At 39.0% G+C, this 25,918-nt stretch overlaps 1 protein-coding gene across 1 annotated transcript in view; it reads left to right on the forward strand.

Annotated features, from left to right (window-relative positions):
- The window catches only part of LOC150091392 (toll-like receptor Tollo), a 119,757-nt gene that overhangs the window by 66,507 nt on the left and 27,332 nt on the right, over positions 1-25,918 (forward strand). The window contains exon 3 of the mRNA XM_090375326.1: positions 4,227-4,315. The gene's annotated coding sequence lies outside the window, so the exon portion shown is untranslated. The remainder of the gene's footprint in view (positions 1-4,226; positions 4,316-25,918) is intronic.

Consider the following 25,918-nt stretch of genomic DNA (forward strand, 5'->3'; position numbering starts at 1 on the left):
AACGAGTTAGCAACAGTGGTGACACCTAGTAACAGTTTGTTGTTGTTGTTTTTTTTACTTCTAATAAGTGGGTAACAGAAGTATTGGATGAAATTCCCCTCTTTCTTTCTTTTTTTAGACGTTGCGTGAAATTTGTGGGCCGATACCAGCGACATCTGATGTGAATTTAAGTCTCAGTATTTTGTAGGACAGAAAAGTTTAATTCTGTCCCTCTTGGAGATCATGGTCAAAACAAAATAGGCGTTTTTGGACTTCAATGTAATGTTGCGTGAAGAGCTTAAATAATTATTTTACTGAATCTTTCGAATCTTATTCAAATTATTAACAAAAATCCAGCAAAGTGTTCTAAATGGGTTTGTTACATTCCTTATTAGACGGATCCTTTGAAGGATTATTCTACCTTCAAGATACGCTTAATTTACACCTTTGGACAATCTAAATTAGCAAACAACCGAAGCGGTTCTACTAACCCGTCCTTGAAGTACTTTTTTTTACCAAACGTCAAAAAAAAAAAAAAAAACCGAACATACTCGTACAACAGATCCTGCTCAGAATGCTTGGAAACATCTGGAGTTTAATAGCAAGATCAACCTCACAGCCAGTGATATTAACTACACTTAAATTCCACCCAGACCAACACACCTATTTTGTTAATAAAGTGCTTTTGTTCGTGTTTCAAAAACGGCCATGGGTTGGTTGTTTTCATTTTCCACGAATGCTAGCAGGAGGTCGGCTATGTGGCCTCTTGCATACAACAATAAACAAGATTAATAGCCAATTGAGCCACCCAACACACACAGAAAGAAGTTGCAAACACTTTACAGTATTTCTGTACGAATTTTCCACGATAATTTTAAAAACAAAGTGCTCACGCTTATCTACAGCACCGTCTTTGCCGGTCGAAACACCTTGGGCAATCTGCGTCCGATAACTTTCAGGAATCCGCTACGAGCTGTATTATTAATAATCCATGATAGTTTTAACAAGGTCGGAAACAAAATTAAAGACTCCGTTAACTGTGGTGCCACTGTCACCAGATCCTGACAACGTTGAATCTTGTGGGAACTTCAGTGTTTGATTGATTCGAGGTTGAGAATACCACGGTCTGTTAGACTGTGGTATTCTTGACTCAAAAGTCATTAATGTACACAGCCTTAGAAGAAATCCTCCACCACTCGTAATTAGAGGACACTAAAATCGATATCAACAACATTGCAGAAGATGACTTCTTTTAAGGGTCAAAGCAATTCCTGGAAATTTCCACCCACCCAAGTGATTTGGAAAATTCAGGAACACGATTTTTAAACAACAAAAGTTTCACAGCTACCATTGTAGGGAGGCAATCATAATGCTGATAAATTGAACTGAATCCACCACTTCAGGTATAATGAAGTAAATGAGAAATTGTCGGTTCTAACTTCTTGGGAACTTAACAGTTCCCAAGACTGAATTCAAAGTACATCAATAACCGAAGGACCTTGAAATTATACTTCTCTAGAGATCCACTTGTGTTCATTCGAATATTGCGGTGGAAAAAAATCAGATGATGTCTTTAGAAGGACAATGTTTGTCCGGCTCTGTCAAAACAGCTCTTAAGTTGTTAAATGTCTTGCGCCAATCCACCTATTAAAACCCTAATCAAATTAAGAACCCGCACTTCGTGAAATACCAGTTAAAGGTGGCAGGGAGCTTTAAACTACTGTATCAATAGTGAAATCTCTGAACGACCTTCGCGCATACCTGACACATTAAACCTTGTGATAGATTTGACTAATTCTAATTAACTTTCAGTTATCTGTTCTGATCAGCATGCCGTTTTAAATCGTGTCATGGCTGAGGTTTTTAACTTTTTTAGTTCGCAATGTAGCTGGAAATTCAGACATTTAAAACAGCGTGTGGAAGAACCCGTTGAATCCCGCACGTATATTGGTGAGAAATTGAACTTCGATCACAGTTCAATATCAAACTTTTGTAGTCTGGTAGTTCCATATTCAATTTGGAGTTCTTTAGAAAGAAAAGCCTTAAAAAGTCCCGATAAAGTCAATTTTTGCATTACCCCAGTGAGATACGGGATGAAAGGTTAATCATCTCTACTAATGGCCCCTCTCCCCCCTTTTTCACATCGAGTAATTTCTGCAATTCAGGAAATGAAATCCGATAAGAGCAACGTAGGTGAGTGAGTGTGCCCAACTCTCTGATATGACGAAGGGTTTGCTATGCGCTCGCGCTACAGCTTAAACCGCATGCGGTCATACGAAATGTGTCTGATGAACCATTAAGTGTTGGCAAAAGGAATCTTCCCTGACATTTGTTACATATACGGAACACTTCCTCGCCGTTTTACGACATCGTTATTTTATATACCAATCCCTAACAAAAGACACGCGATGTTCGTCAGCTTTTAATAGCTTTAGCTTGAATGGTCCAATGACCAAATGGGTACAGTACAAAAAGAAGAGAAAAAAATAATAAGACTCCATGACTAACACCATAACCATGACCGGGTGGCATTTAAGAGAAAAGGATTTTTAGGAGGGGAAGCAGGGCTGGTACTTCTACGCGATAGAGACGGTGTGGAAGAGCGAGCGTGAAATGTTTGATTACTCAAATGCAATTTTAAATGAGGGCAATGAATTTGGTAAAGGGAAAAATGGCCGTACTATTAGGGAGGCTTTAATACGGAAAAGAAAACGACCCGTTTGGAAGGTGATGATATGACTGAAAAGGATAAAAGAACATTCTGGATGTACGAGAATCTTTTTTAAACATTCACGTCGGCGCAAACCACCCATTCAGATCAAAATGAATTTTACAAAGAGCGAGACGATGAGAAGGCAAATACCAAGGAGTGTTTATCTTCTCCTCGGTTCACTCTTTAATCTATAAAATAAAATACATAACGAATTTTCTGGTGAAAACATTTCAAAAAAGAGCCGTCCACCAATAATAAAAGACCAATATCTTGGCCCAGGTTATAAACCTTATACTGGTCATCTTCGATGGAGATTTTTTTGGTGTTTCTGCAAAAAAAGCCGATGGAAGCAAAAAATTGAACAGTCTTGTAAGTTGAATAAACATTAAATATTGTTTGATGGTACACTTAAGAATGACTCAGTTCTGTGTTTTGAAATCCTTTCACTTTCATATTCAACATCTTAATTGATCCAGTCAATTAAGGTGATTATTTTTTGGAAGATATAGGAACAACCCCTGGCTCCAAAATCAAAAGCCAAATGTCTGAGTAATCCATTACTAAAACTGTCTAATTTTTTTCTTTCACAATCCATCTACCATTGTTTAAATGCTGACTTCCACCTTTCTCTCACAAAATACTGTATCTAATCATTCTGTACAGAAACACTTCACCAACATAATATCATTCTTTCAATTTTTAAACCTCGTATCTATTAAAACTTCAAAGGAAAACGTTTTTGGGGCACAATTTCAAAGTCTTCAGCCAAACCTTTGAACAGCAAAAGCTCTGGAAGGAAGTTGTTTAAAGCAATATACGTGGCACTTCAAAAAAATTTTTTTTAATCCACCGCTACTCTCTTTCCCAAGCCTGTGGCGCCTTCTTTTTACTACCTTACAATAAATACAGCGACGAACGATAACCAGTTGAAGTAGAGATGAAGGCGTTCTTGCCTAACCTCCGGCTAGCTATTGCAACTTTATTAGATTGGGCCGTCAGGACTTCTAAGAACTAAAACTGGCGGATAGAGAGAGAGAGAGTTTCGTCGATACGAGACCCTCTATTATCCACCAGGATAGCGCAGAATCAGCGGGAGTATTGAATGGTTAGTTGGTTGAGATTGATATCAAACATTATGTCGGTCGTAAGGCAAAGGCAGCTTTTCTTTTTCAACCGGCGCTATTTTAGTTCCCTATACGTACTTTGTCACCTTTCAGTCCCCCTCCCCACTACATCAACCCAAAACCCAAAGTGTAACTCAATAATCTTCTCTTTGTCTACTTTAAGTGCAGCGAATCAGGTTAATAACTTCTGCCATTTTATTGGAAAACTGGAGACTCTTCGCTCCTTGTTTTTAAGAGTACGTATAGAACGATTCTTCTATTTCTTGATTATGTTATGTTTGGCAAAAGTCAATTTTGTCCACCATCTTCTTCCAATACGCGCGAAGAGTATAGAATAGAAATTATTAGTTTTATATATACCGTAGTCTTTAGAATTATAGAAAAATGTACGATTTTTATTTATTTTCCAGATTAAAGAGTTTGTCTATGATGGTTTCGAAATGACAGAAACTACTTCGTTACATTTAATCCTCTGGATGGTTTAACAGTGCCGGAAATGGTAAGTTATTTTTAATTTTGTACAATAAAGATATCTGAAACTTTTTCCATTGATCCAGACTGGACTCGGTTGTTGAATACTGACTCCTTGGTTTCTTCAACCATAAAACTGTAAAGAGAGAAACGTATTTTTAGAGCTGCTTTGGTCTTCTTGAAATTCAACATCTGGATAACGACACCTTGATTGCTCTGAAGGTACGCCCGTTTGGAAGATTGAATAAATTTCTATCTCCGACCTGTTGTTTACAGGTACACTTTGATGAAGTGCCTCTTCCTTTTATTTTTTTTTTAAAGTGTAAGCTCGGGGGATGGGCAAGGATACCCCCCATCTTTGCAGAGGAAAATCTAAAATTCTTGCCCGTTCCATAATGACTGAGATCCCGAGTCGACACACTCATCGCTATTTAATGGTTCTTGTAGCACAGTTGGCTAGAGAAGAAAATGACTGGGGGTTGCCTAGCAACCAGAAGCCACCGGGCAACGCACACATACACGATGGAATGTGATCGTTTGGCACGTGTTCGTGCCAGTCCGCTGTCGCTTGATGCCGGACCTCCTTATTGTTGCAGTTCTGCTGGGAAAGGTTATTATTTGTCGCTTATGCCACTAACTGTCACACAGGCGTTCTTTCTCCATCTCTCTTTCAAAGAAACATCTGCCTTCATATGCAGGTAAAAGTTCTTTGTTGAGTATCAAACCCGCACTGGGAACGTAAACAGTTGGATCCTTCTCCTTCTTATTACTAGCAAAGTCGAATATCATTTGCTGCTCACGGAAGGAGACACAATGACAATACAAACACCCCGGATGGCCCTTTCTATCTCTTAATTCCTCTTGAATTAAGTATCCACCAGAATAAACACAGCGAACCTGTCCCTCTTAACTTCTTCGCCTTGGTATATAATTTAAGGAACATTCATCATATCGTTGTCAGCTGAATCTTTGCAATTTCGGTTGGTTTAAGATAAAAATGTTTATACGTTCGCTCTTTCTGTCCAGAGTATTTCACAATTTTCCTGAAAGACCAATCCATCTACAAGTGTGAAAGAAACACCTTCGATATGAATCCTGGTAGGTGCTAACGGTAATTCCAAGAGACCATTTGAAATGTCCACGGCAGACCTGCAGTTCACGTGCCCCACATAATGAAACCTTTGCAGAGTCATCCATGGACTCTGGAAAGAGGTTTTGATCACTAAATTTGGGTTGGTGAATATGAGAAGAGTGCCACCTACCACACTGTAAGTGCTTTTCATAGTTTAGACTAAGATTGTCGATGAACCTCGATGCCAGGCCGTATGTTGTTGTTGTCATTGTAACCAAAGGTGGAACCACAAATTATAAAGCATGGGGTAATGTAAAGAAATTGTCAAACCCAGAAGGACAGGCCTCCTCCCTTTTGAATTGGAATGGGGGAAAATCACGAGGTCATTATTTTTTAAATTACCCATTAAGCGGTCTCTTTTAATTTGGTTTATGAGTGCATTTGAGGAACGCGGTGTGATCACCCCCCCTCGACATCCCCTTTAAAGGGACTTTTAGGCTCGCCCCGAAAAAGCGATGGTTTAATCGACTAATTTGATAATTAACTCACATTTAACAGCTTTTCCGTCTCCCTAATGTTTGGCCGTTCCTGTTTGTAATTGGTTCAATTAAGAATGAATTTCTTCCAATCGATTCTGCTTTTTTTATATTTGTCAAAATCATTCTGTTATTTTTGTTCCCATTACCGGAATTATGAGGGAAAAAAAACATAATTACAACCAGGGAGATTTTTAATTATACTAATTAAAAAATAAACGTTGTGTGGTAGTTAATGGTCTTCAATGATTGCGTTTATCCATAAAGGAATTTTTCTTTTTTTTATCCACAATCCTGAAATCTTTAGTGCACGAACAAGAACTTTCAAGACTTCGAAAATAATTATTTGAACATCAGACGCATCTTGTTTTCTGAATTTTAAATAACCAATCATTGGGAGATTTTATTTTGTCTTTATCAACCGTATTAAGGAAATAATATTTTCCTTTCAACTCCAGCGCTCCATCTGTCACCAAATAATAGATACGTAGATTTTAAAGTGAACAGAAATCCTCTGATGGTTAAAGCATTCTCTAATGATTGGGTGTCTCGTTAATCAGAATATGTAGTCTCGAATCCACCGAGCAATATTTCATTTGAAATCTCCTCTTAAGTAAAACGTGAAGATATTTTTAGGATTAACACATTCCAACAAAGCAGCTTTAAGAAACTCTTTAGCGATAGAGGGACAAAGAAAAAAAAAAAAAAACCCCGACTTAAAGCAAACTCGTTGCAGAGTCAAAGATAGTGAGAAGACGTCTATAATTTATCACCGTCTCTGTCTATTTGGCATTCTCATCATGCCTTGGACCTGCACTTGCATTCAAGACACCCTGAGAGAGAGAGAGAGAGAGAGAGAGCAAGACTGGTCCGTGAGGTTTAGATATTGAATTTTCTTAGCATGACGGCGATATCTTCGTTCAAGAGATATCAGACCCCTCCCAGCCCTCCGTTACCTGACATCCATCCCCTACTATCCACCTCCTTTATCATGATGTCTCGGGGAGTGATGTACGAGATTCTAGCTAGAATAGTTGGAGGGGGATAAGGAGGGAAATGGAGTTCTAGACAATGCACTTCGCAACAAACCCTATCTCAAAGTGTGGCGACGTAGTTGATAAAGACCATGAAGGTTTTGAACACAAGATGGCAGAGGGAGGGGGAAGAGGGTCTCAGCTTGTCACGTGTGTCTTTTCTATCCTTAACTTTCGAGAATTCGTCATGGAGTGGTAACCCTCAACCTTGCTAAGCACTTGTAGCTATGATTATAGAGAACACGACTTTGCTATGGCAGTATATTGCAGACCCGTAATCATAATGCAGCTTCTACGCAACGTGCATTTGACTGGTATGGCTGACAGATAAATGCACATATCCCTAACCTGGGTATTAATTATCTCGTCTGTGTACATCAAGAAGTCTACTGCATCATCCTGGATGTTTAACAAGCAACGTGTTATTTCCCCTTTTTACTGATCGTATTTGATCTGAGCAGGTAAATAGGGCCCCCCCCCCCATTGCAGATCGATGTGTCTAGGATAGTAATAGGGCACAGTTTTGGGGGGGGGGGATACGTTCAACATGGTCACTTAATAAAATAAAGTAATGGAGGTCGCAGATGGGGCGACTATGGTGGTGGATTTAAAATTACGTGTGGCCAGTCAAGTATTTGCATCTCTCTGAAACGATGTTGGGTGGAGTACTTTAGGATGGAATTCACAGTTTTAAACTGTTCATTATCATTGATCAATAGATCAATTTACTGATCTATAGTATATTCTATTTTATTCCCTTGTTTTTAGAAACACCTGATCCAGTTTCCAAAATCTTTGTTGTAAATTTTCTTCCAGCAAACTGAGTGCCCAGCATTGTTCGTGTTAAATCAATATTTCACGCATGACAAATAGAAGAACGGTAGCCTCATGTTTTCCGATAAATGGCTGATTACAGGTGTCACAAGGAGCCCGTGCACTCTTTTTTGGTTTCATGGATAAAAATCCTTGATAAACTGTTTTCGATAATTTAATCGAAACAATATTACTGGTGTACTAAAGGTCCAGGAAATGGAAGATTGTGTGTATTGGTCAATGTATCCGATTATCCGGCGCTCCATACTATTGAGATCATTTCACAAAGCCAGGATTAATCAAAGATTCGTAAGGGTTGGACACAATGATGTCTTTTTTATTTTTTATCCCCTCGCGTTGTTGAATTTTTCCATATTTGTTTTGCCAGAATATTGAAAAAGACCCAATTTAATTTAACGATTGTAAAAGAGCTTTAGAAACATGTATTGTAGTAAAATGGACCAATAGAGATTTAGAAAATCAGCACACCAGATGGGATGGGGTGGCTTTCCAATAGGGGTGGGGATTTGAGTGTTTACCCTTGTTGAGAGGGGAATCATAAAGCCCCAACTCAACATATCACTGATGCAGTCTCAAACATTCGTTGTTTCCACCATAAGTTCAGCGATCTGTTTGGCGAAAAGGGGTATACAAATGCACCAAAACAGCTCCAACATTCCTTTTCTACGAGACTCTGGTCTTGACAAGGTAGGGAGCTGCAACCACTTATCCGATTTTCTTTTCAAGTAAGCAAAGTTTGGCCAAATCTCAAGTAATCCTCTGTAGATGTATATACAGTACTGAACTGTGTTTATACAGCTCTAAAGAGGGAGTGAGGAGGGTCGTCTATGAACAGCGGGTAGCTCCGACAACAGCTGCACCGTGTGACGTCGGCTGATGGTTGAATATGACGTTCCCTCCCTCGCTGTTCAGCTAGAGAATGGCCCCTTCTTTCATTCCGTTCTTTCTTCCATTTGCCCCTTTATACTGCGGAGTTTTCCAAAGTGCTTCCGTCGTTGTACCGAGCTATTATCGTAGATTCCCCCCAAAAGTCAAGTAGCGCGCGCACACGTGCCTGCGAAAGAGCTTTGGGTGTAAATCCTTATTTTTGTCGCAAAGGTACACTTTTACTGGCAGCTCTGCCGCACAGTGGAGACACTGACGAACTAACCGGTGCTGGTCGAAGCCGTTGTAGTCTCAAGGTTAGCACCGAGTGCGAAAGGAATCATGGGACATGTCGATTTCGGCTGTCTGTCTTGACAGGGAGCAAGACACGAAGTGTTAAAGGGGAAAGATCTCGCTACTGTTCGAGCTTCGGGAGAAAGCCACGAGCTGTACGTTTATATTTTCAATTTCAAAGGTAGCCATTGACCACATTTTGGGGAAAAAAACCACCGAAGCCCCATCTGTGTGCAAATTAGTGTACTAACGAACATGGAATACACAAGCGCCATCTTTTGTACATTTTTTCTAAAAAATATTATCAGAAAAAAAAAAGTTTACTAATTACGAGGGATGGCAGAACTTTGCCACACATCCCACGTGCCTTAACTTTTGACTTCTTTGAGACAAAAGAAAAAAAACTTAAAACTGCCTTTTGTTTTTTTATTATTCGTAAGTTTTTAATAAAATATCCCTGCTAAAGCAATTTCACGAAAACGCCGGCCTGGTGCTTCCACTGAACGCCGGTTGCACAGCTGTATGTCATTCTCGCCGGTAATGCTTTCATTGTTGTGGTGTCTGTATACGTCATCTTAAATTTTTCTACAATACTTGATCTTCAGCTAGAAGATTTCGCATGCCGGTGGGTGGACTTTGGACTCCCCTACCCCCCATATTAGATATTCTCCTTTATTATTACTTTTTGTTGGTCGTGAAAATATATTACTTTCTCTCTTTTTTTTATGAATTCTTGTTACTTTCAGTGCGCTGGGTGCAAGACTGGGCCAACAATTTATTTTGTGGTGGAATTCCAAGGACTATTATTGCAATTTTTTTACAGCCAGATAACCTAGAAATTGTTCCAAGTACTCGGAGTAACTGCACAGAATGAAAGGATCTCTATTACTGTTCCATTACGATCACATTTAGTGAGGTCTTTGTTTGATCCTGGAGTACATGGACAACTGGAATTTAAAATTTTATCAAGACAATTGCATTAAATCGCCAGTTTACTAATACATCTTTGGGAGTAATTCATTTTCAATAAAGACTATTGTGTGGATTCCGCCTCTGGTTTCTCTTCTGTCTGGGGACTGCTTGAATACATCTTTAAGAACTATATTAAGCCAAAGCTACATTCTAGCAGGCATAACCCCATACCAGGGAAGTCTCTCTTTCTTTCCTCTCCTCGCCTCCATACAAACAGCGTCGGAAGAACTTTGCAACGCCTCCTTGCCGATTACTTCCTTCTTCCCCCCCTCCCTTTTTTTGCATCCCTTATTTTTCCCCTTCGCTCTTTTGACCACCCAGGAGCGCGTCCCGCTGACGGTCACGTGATTCTATTACTGTCGCTCGGTCCCCTTCTTTCTGACTGGAACTTTTTCATTTTGGAGTGCGCACGGACAACAAAGAACGTATCCAGGGGAGGTCGCCGGCGTTCCCCTTTGTTGAGGGTTTACCCAACCTCCAGTAAAGCACACTTCAAACAGCGCTTGGGAAGTATCTGGTCCTCCGACTACTGTATGGTTATTGTTGGTGGGTTTCACCAAGTACGGGCGCCTGATGCTAAGACGTCCTTATCCGCGAGTCATTCTACCAAATGGAAAAGAATGTTTCTTGTATAAGAGGCAGACGCGATGTGTTTCGTCTGCTGTTTATTTTTCATCAGCTACATCTCTCTGTATTCCTTAGCTGTCTTTTAAGAGGAATGTCCCTCCCCCAGACAGGTGTTGCTTTAGAATGCACCCATTCCAAAGGAATAAACATAAACTGGACCTTAAATTACGTATAGAATATAAAATAATTCCGGCCATTAATTTTTATGTGCGAAACATTAAAGACAGGTTCTGAATAGTTCATCTTGACCTTCCGAAAGTCACCGTAAGATATTTTTAATCTTATATTAGCCAACATTGAGCAAGGACAAAGGACCGCATGCCAGAATATGTCCCAACAACAATCAACTTCCCATGTTAGCCAATACTTCAGTTCACATCCAACACAAGTCTGAGTGACAAAGCTTTATCCACGCTCTCCGGCAACATTAATCTTGTATAAAGCATAAAAGCAGGCCCTTAAGGGAAATAAATATTTGCATATATAGTGGGCATAGTTTCCTTTCCAAATCCGTGTCTTCCCTAATATTGCCCGTAATGGAGTGTGTAAGTTAGGCTTAATTCTTACGATAACAGTAATTTGTCTCTGATAAATATTTATTAAAATCGGCTGCCAACACTTTTTAACGTTAGCGCCTGGATATTTGTCACCACGCGCAGTGATCACATGACCCCCAGTAACACCTTGCTCACCGGGAAAGGAAGGAGGAGTGGCTAGAACGTTTGTGGGAAGGGTATGGTAGAGGATTGGCCTGCAGGGTAGTCTGGTATAGCCGGTTTTCTGTATTTACATTTCTGCAACCCTCCTAGACTAGAAACGCTGCTGTCGACAGAGTTGACGAAGCTAGCAAGGTGGGCCCACAGCTCACGAGCGAAACCTCCCGTGTGGCGCCGTGAAAAATCCCCAATTAATTGTGCTTTAATAAATCATCTCTCAGCAGCTGGTTGTTGCTTAGCGTTAGGCCTAACCGCTGATCTGAAGTGGTGTGACGACAGGCTGCCCGGGTACCCTTGTGTCTGAAGAGACCAAATGTGACTTGGCAGATCGTGAATGGCTTGTACAGTGTGCCTGTGACATTGATGGATTGGGGTGATGTACGCCAGTAATTACCTAAATTTAACAATCATTTTCGTCCTGGTGGCGAAAGAATTTCTTGCCAAATCTTTAACTTTAATTGTTCGATTTTTTGTGGAGACTCGTTTGATGGTTTTGGTAGAGACTGAGTAATGAAATTAATTAAAAATTTGCATATATTTAGTAGGGTTTCAATGCCTAAGGTCGGCATATAGGTGGTAACTTGACTTGTTCAAGTCAAAGTGGCACTTGCCCGATTACGGTAGTCTGTGGTAACTGATGGCCCTGTTGAGAATCTTTGCTGTCTGTACTTCTTTTTTATTCACTTATGATAGGTTAAACAGGTGGTATATAGTAGCTTGATCTCCTTTAAGAAGTTAGCTGTTGTCGTATTACAATGACGCATTACTTAATATCAGATGACTGCGTCAATGAATTTTAATTAATCGCGTGATTAAAATTCATAATGAAAACATCATTTTGGTGAGTTCACCAGACTTACCAAAAATAAAACGCGAGAGTAATGTTTTCCATTATTTATCCCCGTGGATTTTCAATGGTTAATGGTTTCTACCATCCGTATTTACAACAGTATCATTTTCAAGACAAAAAATGAGTAATATGCGCAACCGGAAAGATTGAGGACTTTCATGTCATCGAAGTCGATTAGAATACAATGAAAATCCCATTAAATCTCGCATTAATTTCGACGTCCTAGTAAAGAATCTTAATCCTTTTATATAATGTGGGAAAAGTCTTTCTGCAGATTCGCAGAATCTTGCTTTCTCCTTTCGAATACAACTAAAGATCATTGGTATACTCATTCAAAGTAGCCAAAACCTTCGACACCATTATAGCTTACTGAAGGAGATGGCTTCCATCAGCATCACCTTAAATATAAAGCCATGACTATACACATATATACTCCATTCTCTGAATACTCCAAAATGAACACAATTTTTAAATCATCATAGCTTCCTCCTCACATGACCAGACTTAAGTAATAAACCTTCCAGCTTTGCAACAACAATACATTTTTCAATGTATCCAGTGTAAATCCGTTCTGTTTAATCTTCTTCCAAAATATTTTTAAAAGCACACATCGATGGAAGTGAGTGGGCTACATTTAAAAAGGAAGTTCCCGAGGCCCAATTTTATATCTTCAAGGATGGTTAAAATTTCTAATCGAACTCTATCTACCTCTTCAGTTGCACTACTTAAAAAAACGTCCCCATGTTTCAAGTTCGGTCATAGAATCTAGTAACCGGTCTTGATGAAAGCAAATCAAAAAGATTTGCCCTGGAAGCGCCAGCAGCTCCATTTCCACATTCACACTTCCCACATACGAAATGTGCAATGACAGCCAAACATACCTAATGTTTCATCGGTAGGTAGTCAGGTGGAATCAACGAATTGCATCTCCAAAGTGGACTGACTGTGTTGAAAAGTAACATATTACCAGACTCCTCAAATAAACCCTTCAAACTCAGGCCAAGAACTTTTCAGACGCTCCTCGTAGATCCTCTGAAAAGCCACTGATCTTGAAATCTTTCCTTGAATTTCTCTTTTTGGACACAAAATGTCCAATTGTTGTTTTCTGCGTTCTTTTCACAAACAACACAGAAGAATATTGCCATTCGTATTAAAATATTTTGAATTGACAATTCAAGGTTCCATAAGTTTAGTTGTAGATTTGATTTATAACATTTTGAGCGAAAGCGCCATCTACCTATTTCATCCAACATCATTGGTGGCATGTGTTGTTCTCTCTAAGGCTATGGTATGAGGCGTCAGTAATTGCTAACATTCTCAGTCAGTTTGCTGGAAGAAAAATCCAACTTCTAGTGGTGTGGGGGGGGGGAGAGAACCATGCAATTTTCGTCTGAGACCAGTTCAGCCACGTTCTGAAAAAGAACGTCCATAAAAATCCGTCTCGTCGTTGAGGATTCGAACTCGGGACATTTCCATATAATCTGAACCAAGAAAAACAACAACAATGAATCTAGTCAAAGGCTGTGGACTCGTCTATAAAAGCCCAGCTATCCTGGAGATGGCGCTTGTTTTTTTTCTTTTTAAATATATGTCTCAAGATGAGATTCCTGGCAAATATATTCAAGAATTTTCTTTTAAATAATCCCGAAGCGCACTCAATCTTTCTCCCTTCTTGTCAACAAACAGCGAGGACAGAATATTGATGTTAAAATAAATAAGCATGAAATAAACAACTTTTTTTTTTTCTACGAGTACGAATGGATCATCCATGCGTGAGATGTATGAATTTTATTTGGCCACAGAAGCAAAAATGGGTTTCGAACTCATTTTTCAAGTGATGATAATAAATAAATATGAAATCAGTAATGCAGTCACTATAATAATAATAAAAAAAAAAAGATCGAATTCAAATACCAAAACATTAATTTGGACCGTGCCATATTATTATGTTAATATAATGCCAATGACACTGATATAGAAGTAGAGAAACGAATCTATTTCCCATCAGTGTAATTGAATCGTATTTAATCTCTCTCTCAAAAAAAAAAAAAACTTTCTGTTTTGCTTCTTCGAGCGAAACATGCAAACGTTCCTAGATAGAAATAACTTAATTTATTTATCGTTCCAAGTTCGCGTAATATCTTAATCCTAATAATTTTCCCTTAACAAAAAAATAAATAAAAATATAAACCTAAAGAACGAACGAAAGAAGAAAAAAAAAGATAATGGAATTCATCCTCCAGCATCCCTTAGACGATACAAAAGCAGCTCGAGAAAGGCGATTGCAATCTCATTAGTATGAGAGATCACATCACACTGATAGAATTTCTCTTCTGCTACTCTTGAGACTTTTGGCGTTCACCCAGTCTCTGCAGAAGTTGCAACGCTGTGTCCGTCAATGGACGAATTACTCCACTCTAAGGGAAAATTATTTTTCCTTCAGCGTCGGAATGATTTTTTCCTCTTCTTGTTGGTGTAACCTGGAAGAAAATTTCAAAGATGTTCTCTTTGCTTCTTTTCATTCTATTTTTCCAAAGCTTTTTTTTAAACATTTTCGAAGGAAGGAGAGAAAGAGAGAGACTTCTTTTTTATCAATTACGTCTCCCTGTTTATTTATCCTGGTGAAGCAGACGCTCGGATATTTAAAAAAAAAAAAAGAAAAAAAAAAAAGAACGCTCTCTTTCTCTCCCATCCCCCAACCTCGAAAAAAAATTCTTTGACTATTTTCTTTCAATTTGTCTGACTTTACAGTTTGTTTGTAAAAGGGAAAATTTTGTTTGAAAGATAATGCAGTCAAAAGACAGCGTTCTTTTGGTTTTCTACCGAAAATGGGGCACTGGTAGAAGGCATAAGACAATTTTCACACCACCCCTCCCATCTTCGTCTATTATAAATTGGCCAAAATATTCAAGAGAGAACGCTTTCCTTAACTTTTTTTAATATATATATACACACGCATCTCCTACGCCGTACGCCAGTACATCCTGTAATTTATGTATCTCAGGAAGTGACCTAAGAGGCACAACACAGTTCATGGACCACGATACGTTGCCTTCGCTTTTGTTTAGCGTGTGAAACAACTTTCTCTACTTAATAACTGAAACATACAACTTGATGGAAAGGGCTTTCACAAGTTTGTATGCGCGTCTGACAAGTACGGACACAACTTGCAAACGATCTAACTTCCCGCTTTTGTTAGCGTTGATTGAATGCTCATTAAAGTCTACGATTTTTCCGTGAAAAACTTCGCACGACGTTGACTTCTGTGGGATGTGGTAATAATAGGTTAACACCACCCTGTTTTAACCTACCGAAACATTATTTTTTCGGTAATGGGCAAGTAAAGTTTACCTTCCACGACACGTGATGTTCGTATATGGATAGCGCGTGGCGTTTCGTTGCACGCATGATGTAGCTTTCATTTTTGCTAGTGGAGCGCGTGGCACCCAGCACACGCTTTTGTTGTACATTTCATTTAGCGCGTATCGCGTGATTCATTTTAGTAACGCTACTGGCTGACCACAGCACGAGATTCTCAACACATTGTTGATGTAGACTGCAAGAAATATACATTTTTTTTTCACATTGTTGCATGAAATATAAATTTTTTTTCCACATCATTGTTGACGTAGACTGCTAGAAATATACATTTTTTTTCGCATTGTTGCAAGAAATATACATTTCTTTTCACATTGTTGCAAAAAAAATATATTTTTAATTCAATAAAGCAATGCGCGTCTTTATATTTCTACAGAAATTCTAGAATAACGTGATTATACTTCTATTTTTGAGAATTAATTGAAGACAAAATGCGCGCCACCTACCACTAACCAATAGAAATGTCATATTTTAAGGGGAAAAACTACAAAAAAAGAAGAAGAAACGAGTCGTTCACCACATTTCTTTAGCCGCTAGTAAATTTATATTCTACACATTCTTTCTTCTCTCGCCTGGGTTTTTATGAGAAGACGTCGCGTTAGATCGAAAACCCGCTACTGCAGACAAATCATCCAAAGCTTGATATTATTTTATACACGAGCGAGCAGGCTATTTCATACAACTAAGTGGGAAACACTCGAAGGAATTTCAACTTGTTACCGAAAAAAAAAAAAGTTCCATTTTCTATAAAAGAAACATGTTTGAAATGGCTAACCGCAATCATATATGAAAAGATGTTCTTGTTATCTATATTGGAAGATTTAAATGTCATCTGAGTTGGTTTTCAGTAACTGGAATGCACAGGAGTGTGGTTCCAAGGCTCCCTCTCGCCGAACCCGCTGTTAATTGATTGACAGCGCAATATAGAGGATTCCTCCTCTTCCAAAAAGCCCAAATAGAGCAATATAAACCTTTTCCACCTCTACCTATTGAACTCAAACATTTCCTGACTGTAAATTTATATTGTATGTATCCTTTATTCAGTTGATCGAGTCTTTTATGAAGCCGGGAAGGCATAATAAACGAAACCCACTGTTGCGAACAAAAACTCTTATTTTGACAATGGAGATCGCTAAGGTTAGGCATTGCTAGATTGTCCATAAGTTACAGAGGGCACAATAAAAGAAAAAAAAGCACTCCCTCTGCAAAATATGCTTTATTTTTTTTTCCCTCAGTTGCCCTCCCGATCCCTTACCTTTGTCTGAGCACGAAACAAGCGGAATCGGAAACCTGCTATCGACGACAGAGAGTGGTATCGTATGACAGCCTTCAAAAATCACGTGGGACTACGAGACCCCGACCCCCTTTTCCTTGCGCTCGTCTACATACCTCGTCTGCTGATAAAAGTGAGATAATCTGCCGTACGAGCGGCACACAGACGGGTCGTTCGATGTCCCTCTCATTGTCCCTGGCGGCATGCCCGGCCTAGAAGAAAGTATGAGAGATCTAATGAGTGAGCCTCCATAATTGTATTTGCTCACGACAGAGGCCGCTATTATTCTCGCACCCGAAGCTCATTATTAAGTCTACTGTCGACTTAGGACGCTTCATCGGAACGTTTGATGTCGGATGCTAGTCGCACACCATCCCCATTACATAATGCGGGCAGGTTTCTGTTCTCCGTTCCTATGTGTGTTAATATATCTATATTCGCTTCTTTCAGACATCGCTGGCTTATTACTGTTATTATTTTTTTTTTTTTTTCAAGCGGAATTGACGAGGAGAATCATTGAAGGTGTCATGTGGTCCTCATTGTACTGGTCAAAAGAGTTTTCTTTTTATATATAAGCTTGTTAGTACCTGAATAGCAATTTAGGGTCACGTGAAACAAAAAAATGGATCGTTTTCATTGGCTGGTACTAAGGTCCATTATTCCTCCTGGATATTATCTGAGCTCGAATCGAGTTGGATCCAAAAATCTTTATAAAAAGTAAAATTTAAATACATCTTCTGTCCGTAACCAATCCAAGATGATCAAATAAACTCCTCTGACCTTATGGGACCATCTAAGAGAACGTTTTATTTATTCGAGCAATATCCAAAATCACCACATTTAAGGCCCTTTGTATCGAATCATTGTGATAATCGACCTTTCATTCTCTCCAAAGAATCATACCATATTAATAATATCTCATCCTCACAAGATGGACGCTCTGGAGTAACACTCATAAAATATAGGTATAACGTGGTTGTTTAGCCAGTGCAGGGTTTGCCAAACAGGAAAGACGAATGCCCATAGAGTTACTTGAGTTCAGGCGACTGCTAAATCCAGTACTGTTTTTGTATTCTCTCTGTCCTTATGAGGTACTCCCTAATTGGTTAAGAAGTTTGAAGAGAAAGCCATGATATGTAATCAGCAGTCGGAGATCAGTTTGACCACTCAGGTACCGAAATCGGACAGACCAAAGGTTCAAACTTTCTTAGAAGACCTTTGTACCAAATGTGATCAGCTGCTGTTCAAGTTTCAACTGACTTTTCCTTCTGTCACTCCTTTAGAATTCTCTTCATCTGAGGCAGTGGCTTAAAACGGACACGTAGAATAAACCTTTCTGAAGACACCATCCAAATTTAAACAACTTTTGTCCGTTATTTCCTAATCCTAAAGGGGAGAGGGTTACAAACAAATTCTAGAGCGAATGTAGCTGAATCTTAAGAGTAAAAGTGAAGACTAACTTTGAATCGACGCGGATTCAAAACTACAGAGATTCCTGCAAATCGTATCCAGGAATACAAACAAAAAACAGATGGTCATATACAAGTTTTTCTTTTCTCCAATCAAGCCCTATTTCCTCTTGATCTCGGTTTATCCCATTGTCTATCTAAGCGGCATTCTATCTATCTGAAAGGTTCGAAATGCAACCACCGTGAGAGTTTTTCTGGCCGGTTCAATAAATCTGGTTATTAAAAAAAAGAAAGAAATCGGATCATATCCCTTCACGTAATTTGATTTCTTTTTTTCCCCTTTTTCATTATCGGAAGCAAGAAAAAAAAATAATAATAATGAGCCAACCAATCGTGTTCCTTAGGGAGAATCGTGTGCCCCCTTACCCATTAAATGCTGGCAAATTTCGCGAGGACCTAAACGCATGCAGTGGCGCGTGCAATAAATGGGAGTCTCTCTCTCCTCGTGCCCCTCTCTCCCCCGTATACTTCCAGCCGAAAGAACGGCTCCTACGGTTGCCCATCGACACTCCAAGTCTTATTCAATTACCGTAGTCATTTACGCTAGAGGGAGCTGGACAGGAAGTCGATGGGAGGTGTCATTGGTCATTCACGGAGGGCGATAATGCATCCATTCTGCCGCCACCAGCTTTCTCCTCTCTCTCTCTCTGCCGCCACATCTTCTCGTTCCCCTAGCGAAAAAAGGGGTGAGTGAACGCTGTTCCTCTGGCTTCCCAACTATTCTCATCCTCCAAACATGGTTTTGCTAGTAAAATAAGCAGGTGGTAACTGACGCCTCATTACCTATCCAACGATGCGATTCGCCGATATCACAGGGCTCGGTGTCGCCGCCTTTGACATTTGCGGCCAGCTTCACTGGACAGATGGCTTACTCCAATGCTCCTCAAAATGGTCTAGGCCAAGCCTAAAAGTATTCTTTCCAAAACTGGCATAATGGGGAGGAAAAAAAAACATCTGATTGATGGACGATGGCAGTTGAAAAAAGATGAATTTGAAAATATCAAGTACGTTTTATTAATGTATTGAGTTAACAACGCCATAAAACTGGACAGACATTGAAGATTGCCGATGAATGTCTCGTACTTTGATGTTATTATGGTGAACTCCCTTGCGAGGTTTGCTCCAGTTTCATCCACATTGGAATAATGAATAATTTCATTAATAAACATAAAAAAAGATCGCTGCTCAGCCTTCTAACCCTAAGTGGGCAATACATTAAACTTCTTAGATAATAATCTGTATGGAATTTGGTTGCCACAAGAACCTAATAAAATTCTAGGCAATTTCCGATGGCGAAGCATCCAAATAATGCCAGCATAATCGAGTGTGGGTAAGGCTGTTTGCGTATATAATTTAATTAATACCACATCATCACAGGCGAAAAGTTTCAGAGCTTTCTTAATTACCAATTCACTAAGTCTATTTAAGCGACATTGCAATTCAAACAACACCCCGAGGTCCGCTTTATAATGAAGCCTGCCCGAGATGTTATTTCTCAGCATGTTAATTATACATTAACCTATTAGTTTGAAGAGAAAGGAAAATTAATAATTCCATTCCATGGTCGACCTTTCGGCTAACGTAGTAACAACATGTACAGTCGGTCAAAAAGAAAATTACGCTGAACAAAGAAACTGGAGATCGAACGCGGCACAGTACAAGTGCAAAAGGGGTCTCGTTTATTTATGTTGAGACTTTGATGGAGCCCTCGATTGGGGCCCTGGTGCAAGTTATTAGGAAATACAATTTCCTAATCCCATTCCAAATGGAATTCGTTGCCGATAAAGATGGCTTTTATTGATTGATGTTCTTCAAGGTTCCACTTGTTAACGTTGGGATAACTTAAATGTTTTATTGCCTTCGAATGCGAAGAGTTCGTCCACGAATCTTCGTGAAGATTTCCACATCAGAACTGATGATGAAATAGATGCGGATAAACCGCATTAGTTTCTTTAATTTAGCCGGTAGACATCTTTAGACAGATCTAACATTAAGAACTTCGTGTGTGTCAGATCGGAGGGAAAGAGTGAGAAAGAAATTTTCGCTAGTTACGCCAAAAGTCTACTGTCATTTTTGACAGTTCATACGAGCATATAGGTAGTCGTTTTAGAGCGAGTCAGAGTATTGGTCATTAAAACTGCATTAAGGGACAAAAAGCACTCGGCGGCAGACAGCTGACTTTCTTATCAGTGTCTCCTTATCTTGTTTTGTGAAGTCAAGTTGTCTAATACACTTCTTTCACTCAAGGAACCCTCCCCTCTTTCACCCCCTCCATCTCCGTTTTCGACGCGTCTAACAGCAGTGGATTTCACGCTTCCATTTTGAAGAATTCTATTCTTGAAAGCATTTCTTTTGCCAGCAATCAAGCACAGTTTTATTAGTTTATTTTCTGCCTTTTTTAATACTTCTGTTTCGGTGCGAATGTGGCCAACACACGGGTTGCCTTTTCTGTATTTTGGTTTTATTTTAAAGAATATTCCAGAAAGTTGCAGAAGATTCCTGAATGTTGTTGATGATTCCAGAGTGTTTTGCAATAATTCTCTGGGCGCTTTTTTTTTTCTTTCACTCCCTGTTAAAATTCAGAATGATTCTTGTAGATTTGATGTTGCTGAATCCAAATATGACAACCATATTGCTGTAATTCCAACCAATTTTAAGGGAGAAGGGATTAAAGTCAAAAACTAAGTTTCTAATAAAAATATTATTTTGTCTTGTTCTGCCTTTTAACTGTCCATTGGCGTGTCCCGTACGAGATTCCAACAGTAGTCTGCTAACAGATTTAGACTCCTTTTTCCATTTGAGAAATACCTTGAGAAACCTTTCACCGTGTTCTTCGGAGACCGCTCCCAGTTTTCAGTGGTGGTGGGGAGGGGAGTCTCAATGGGAGTGTAGGAGATGAAGCTTTAACAACATGTTGCATATCAACTTTCTGTATGCTAAAATTAGCTCATCCATAATTTCAATGTAATTTCTCATTGCCTGAAAAGGTTCCAGCAGACGTTTTCGAATGCCTTCCAGGGTCTTATTTCTCTAGTATTTAATTTTTTAGTGAATTCCTCATCTTGGAATAGCACTTTGATTTGAGGACCTAAAAAAATTCCCTCTTTTATCTTGGCCTCAAACAAGAAAATCCTCCTCTTTTTTGTCCATCGCTTTCACAAACCTAGTTTGATGTGCGATGGAGGTAAATAGATATTTGACGTATCCACCAAATGAGGATTTGCTTTATTTTTCTGGCCTCGTGTAGTTTTTGAACGGTGTGGCCATTTCTTTTTTTTATCCTGCAGTGGTATTTAGTGTATCCACCTTGTAACCCAGTCAGCAAAGCCGGTATAGATATTCCATTTGTAATCTTGATAGCGTATTGTAGGTTCTTGTACGTTTCCTTCATGTGAACTGCATGTGCCAATGGTATAGATGGATATTTATTTACATTGTGGAGTGAAACTACTTTCAGACTTATCTTGGATGAATCAATGAAAAGCCTCCAGTGCTCAGGGACGTAACTCTTTCATTAATTTCTGGACATAATTACAAAAAAACCAAAGCACCAACCGTGTTGTAAAAAATGACGCCATGATCCTTGGTTTTGGACAGATCCAAAACCTATCATACGCTGTGATCCCAAACTTTTAGGGGGGAATATATATATATATAAACATTTTTAATTACTGAAATTTACTGTTATCGATACAAATTTAAAAACATTTGGCAAGTTTTAAACAATGAAATGTTTTCTTCTGCGCGAATCTTTCGCACGAGATTTAAACAATGAAACTGATTTGTCTCGAGCTCCATTTATGTGTCACGTGAAATTGTAACAATGCCGTTTGTGTTTACACAAGGTGTTGGTTATTTCACGCACGTTCTTGTAAAGTTGGGGAAAAAAAAAAAAAAAACGCTAGAAGTGAATTAAGAATCATTGAATACACATTTCACCAAGTGATACTTTGAAAACGGATAGGATGTTAATTTATAGTTCCCTCGATGATATTGGAATTTATTTTTTTTCTATTACCATTTGATAAACTAATTTCACTTGAAGCATCTTCATCTTAAAATGGCCAACTCGTATTTAAGAAAAGAAAGATTATTGATAATCTTTTTTCTTTTTGGAATATTTAAGAAGGATTAAGCACACCCTAGGCAACTTTGGCTTTCATAAGTATTGTTTTAAGTAAATTGCTCTGCGTTTAAGCAATTTTTATTTAAATCGCCTATCTGCGCTTAACGTAGCAAAATATTATTGATTAGAATGTCTTAACAACCTAGGATATAATCGTATCACATTCTTTTTTCGTACAGACACCTAATGACAAATAACAAGACAAAAAATATATATTATATGCAGCTTGCCACGAGAAATATAACTCAGGAGAATTAGCTGAATGCGATTTTTTTTTTCCCTGGGCCAACAGCCTCTCGGAAACGTTGTCGGGGGAAATGTACGCGTAGATGATAAAAGATGAGGAAGAGCAAGATGGCGCCCGTATGTACCATTTAGAACGAAGCTCCTAAAACTTTCATAGCTTCAAGTGTTCGAGGAAAGGTTTGAATAATTGATGTTTATGCAGCAGTTAATACGAACACTTGGACTTGTTGATATTTCAAATTTTCCTCAAAGGGGAGAAATAAATAAAATACTCGAGGAATCCCCGAGTCTTCAGTGAGCGTTACAGAGATGGTTGTTGGCACAAGAGGATGAATTATTCAGAAATGGTATCCGAGTACAAAGAAACCAAGTTATGTACTCGGACGTCTACCCATTCTTTTTAAAATCCCTTGTGGATGAGAGTCTAAACTTCAAATGTGTCACTCAGGAGTGCGCAGTTGAAAACCCAATTAGATGAATTAAAAAGTGTACAAGGGAGGATGGGTGGGCAATAGATCCTTTAATGCATTCGTATTTTTCTCTCAGAGATGCTCGGAATTGCTAATAGATGAATTGAAAGATTAATTTACCAAGAAGGATAGGATGGGAGTCGAGCTTTCGCAGAATACCCAAGGGGTGAACGAATATAAGCGTCCAAGCGATGATCTTTCCAAGAGTATTCTTGTACAATATTCGTATCATATCAGATTCTCAATAAACATAACAAAATCATCAAGGCAATAGTTCCGTTTTGCAAATTTTATATACAATATATAAATGAATCCTGTTTCTCTTGGTTTCTCCAAGAACGAGACATATTTTAATGTCCATTAACGGACTGTTGTTGTTGTAATAGGGTTTTAGGAGAATCAGCAACTAAGGCCTTATTCCTCCTTGTATACTGTCTGAAAAACCATGCTGTTCTTGCCTGAAACCAACTAACTCAGCCACGTTGTGAAATTCCTCACGTCATTGACAGGACTCGAACTCAGGTCTTTTCCACCCAGTCGTGGGAGGTCGGCGATCCTACTGGGCTGATTTTGGTGAATACTTATACGTATATAATACGTTAAATCTCCTACTTTGAAGGAGATTTACCCTCCCCATCCCTGTAAGCAGTAGTGTCTTAATTTTCATGGATTCAATTTCGATACTGGTTGATAATTTCTCATATATTTGTCTCTTTTTACTTTTATCTCTGAATTTATATAAATTACATTAAGTTCCTCTAGATGCATTTTGAATGCGAGCTCGAAATCTTATGGTATTCAAACTGTTCATCTACTCTCCATTTATGTGTGTATATATTACTAGATGCTTAAGGTAGCTTTCCAAGTTGTTTTAGGTTCAGATGGTTCCATCTTGATGTTGTTATTCACCTATTTCATGAGATCGCGTGCATGTTTATTATAAACATTCAAAAACGATTCCAATTGAACCAAAATTGTAAAGCCCAGAGTGAAATCTTCTGAAATTAACTTCAAATTGATAAAATATACAGTTATTGCAGAGTAGAGGAAAAACACATTCATACCAACAAGCAGCATACAAATCATAGCAAGCTGTAGTGTTCAAGTTGTGGACTGCAATGGTCCGAAGACAACAAAGAGGCTGAACACGTGAAAATAATTAAGAAAATTAAAAATCTTTTGTATTCAGCTTTTAAATTGTCTGGTGAAAGCCGCTTGTCTGTTCGTAATCGAGCAACATTTGAATGTCGCAGATTATGTGGAATCTTTTTCCGACTACGAATAGATTCTTTCAACAGGAGCTCATGCTCCTGAACCAGTCTTTACAACAACGATAACCAAGAGGCCCTTCAGAACGCAATACTCGTCATGTTCCTGGAACATGAGTGAGTTCAGATAGCTAAGGCCATCTCGTGAATCACCAAATCTCAATCCAATTGAGAACTTGTAGGATAAAAGGCGATTCGCCATTTCAAAAAATATACCCTAGTTCTATAGGAACTGTAGGGTATATTTTTGAATATATATTGTAAGGAACGACCCTTTAGGAGATCCTCCTCGTAAATACCTACATCCTTATATTCTAAGGAAACTCGTCACGCACAGGATGAAGGCACCCTCCTCAGTGGAAATCCTCGCTCAACCATCAAATCTATCCTTCCAAATGGAAACCGACCAAAGTCGGTCTCAAACATGCTCGACTCCTTCAACGAATTCTGGGTCGATTGTGAAAGGACATGTGTGGAGAAAGCTCACCTGATAACTCTACATAAAGGCCAGTATGATGTGAATCCAGATTGTTCGAAGGGCTGTGGTGGAACCTGTTCTCTATTTAGTGTGCCTAATGAAGAGGTCACCGCACATACTTGGATTTGTTTTTGTTTTGTTATTGGGTTTTAGACACATCAGTCACTAATGCCATTTTGCTTCGTATATACTCAATGCAGACTGCGTCTGTTCCGTGGTCGATTTTCTGTTTTCCGGGAGAAAAAACCATGCTGCTCTCGCCTGAGACCGACTAACTCAGCCACGTTGTGAAAAAGGCCCATAAAAATTCCTCGCGTTATCGACGGGATTCGAACTCAGTGATATATGATATCTAAATCGTAAGTTTTGCCAGATTTCTCTCCATGTTGGTCACTAGTGAGGATGCGCTAAGAATTCTGAATTATGGCTCACGTTTGGAGTTCGTTTCTGGTTTCTTTCCTTATGATGTGCAGTGAGAAGGTAGCTAGAATTATATTTTTGTATTCAGTTCAAAGGCAGTACTAATAGCTTTAAAGTTAATTGGATTCAAACTCCTTTACCACACATCATTGTGATGATCGCATACAGGAGTATCGGTGTCAGACTATGCTGCAAAGAAGAAGACCATTTTCTATTTGAGTGTGCTGTTAAAAAATCCAAGAACAACAACAACATCGTATTCTATTGTTCATCTACGCTTTTGTCTTTTCATTGCACGTGTCTCTGATAATCCAGTTCTGCAGAGACAGGCATTAAAAGTACGACCAAAGTCTCCTGATTAAGCAACTCCTTTGTCCTACACCTGTATGGAGAGACAGATAGTAATAACCAGTATTGAATGCGATTCTCTGAACCGACAGAGGAAACGAGACGAAGGGGGGGAGGGAGGAGGAGGCTGCTTATCACTTAGTATGCATTCTGCCGCGTGGTCGATGCTACCTAGTTCTGTACCGAAATCATAATGTAATTACGTAGGGGTTGAGGAGTGGGGGGGATAGAAAAGCACATGCTCCTAGAACCGCCTCACTTCAGCTCACGATGTCGTTCTATCACCCTAATCAGTGCATTAGTTGTGACTCTGGTCCCGCTACAAACAAAGAGCAAATTGCTGAAGGACCAGTACA

Source organism: Mastigoproctus giganteus, chromosome 1, assembly GCF_048544385.1.
Source record: "Mastigoproctus giganteus isolate SK-2022 chromosome 1, ASM4854438v1, whole genome shotgun sequence".
NCBI classification, from domain to species: Eukaryota; Metazoa; Arthropoda; class Arachnida; order Uropygi; family Thelyphonidae; genus Mastigoproctus; species Mastigoproctus giganteus.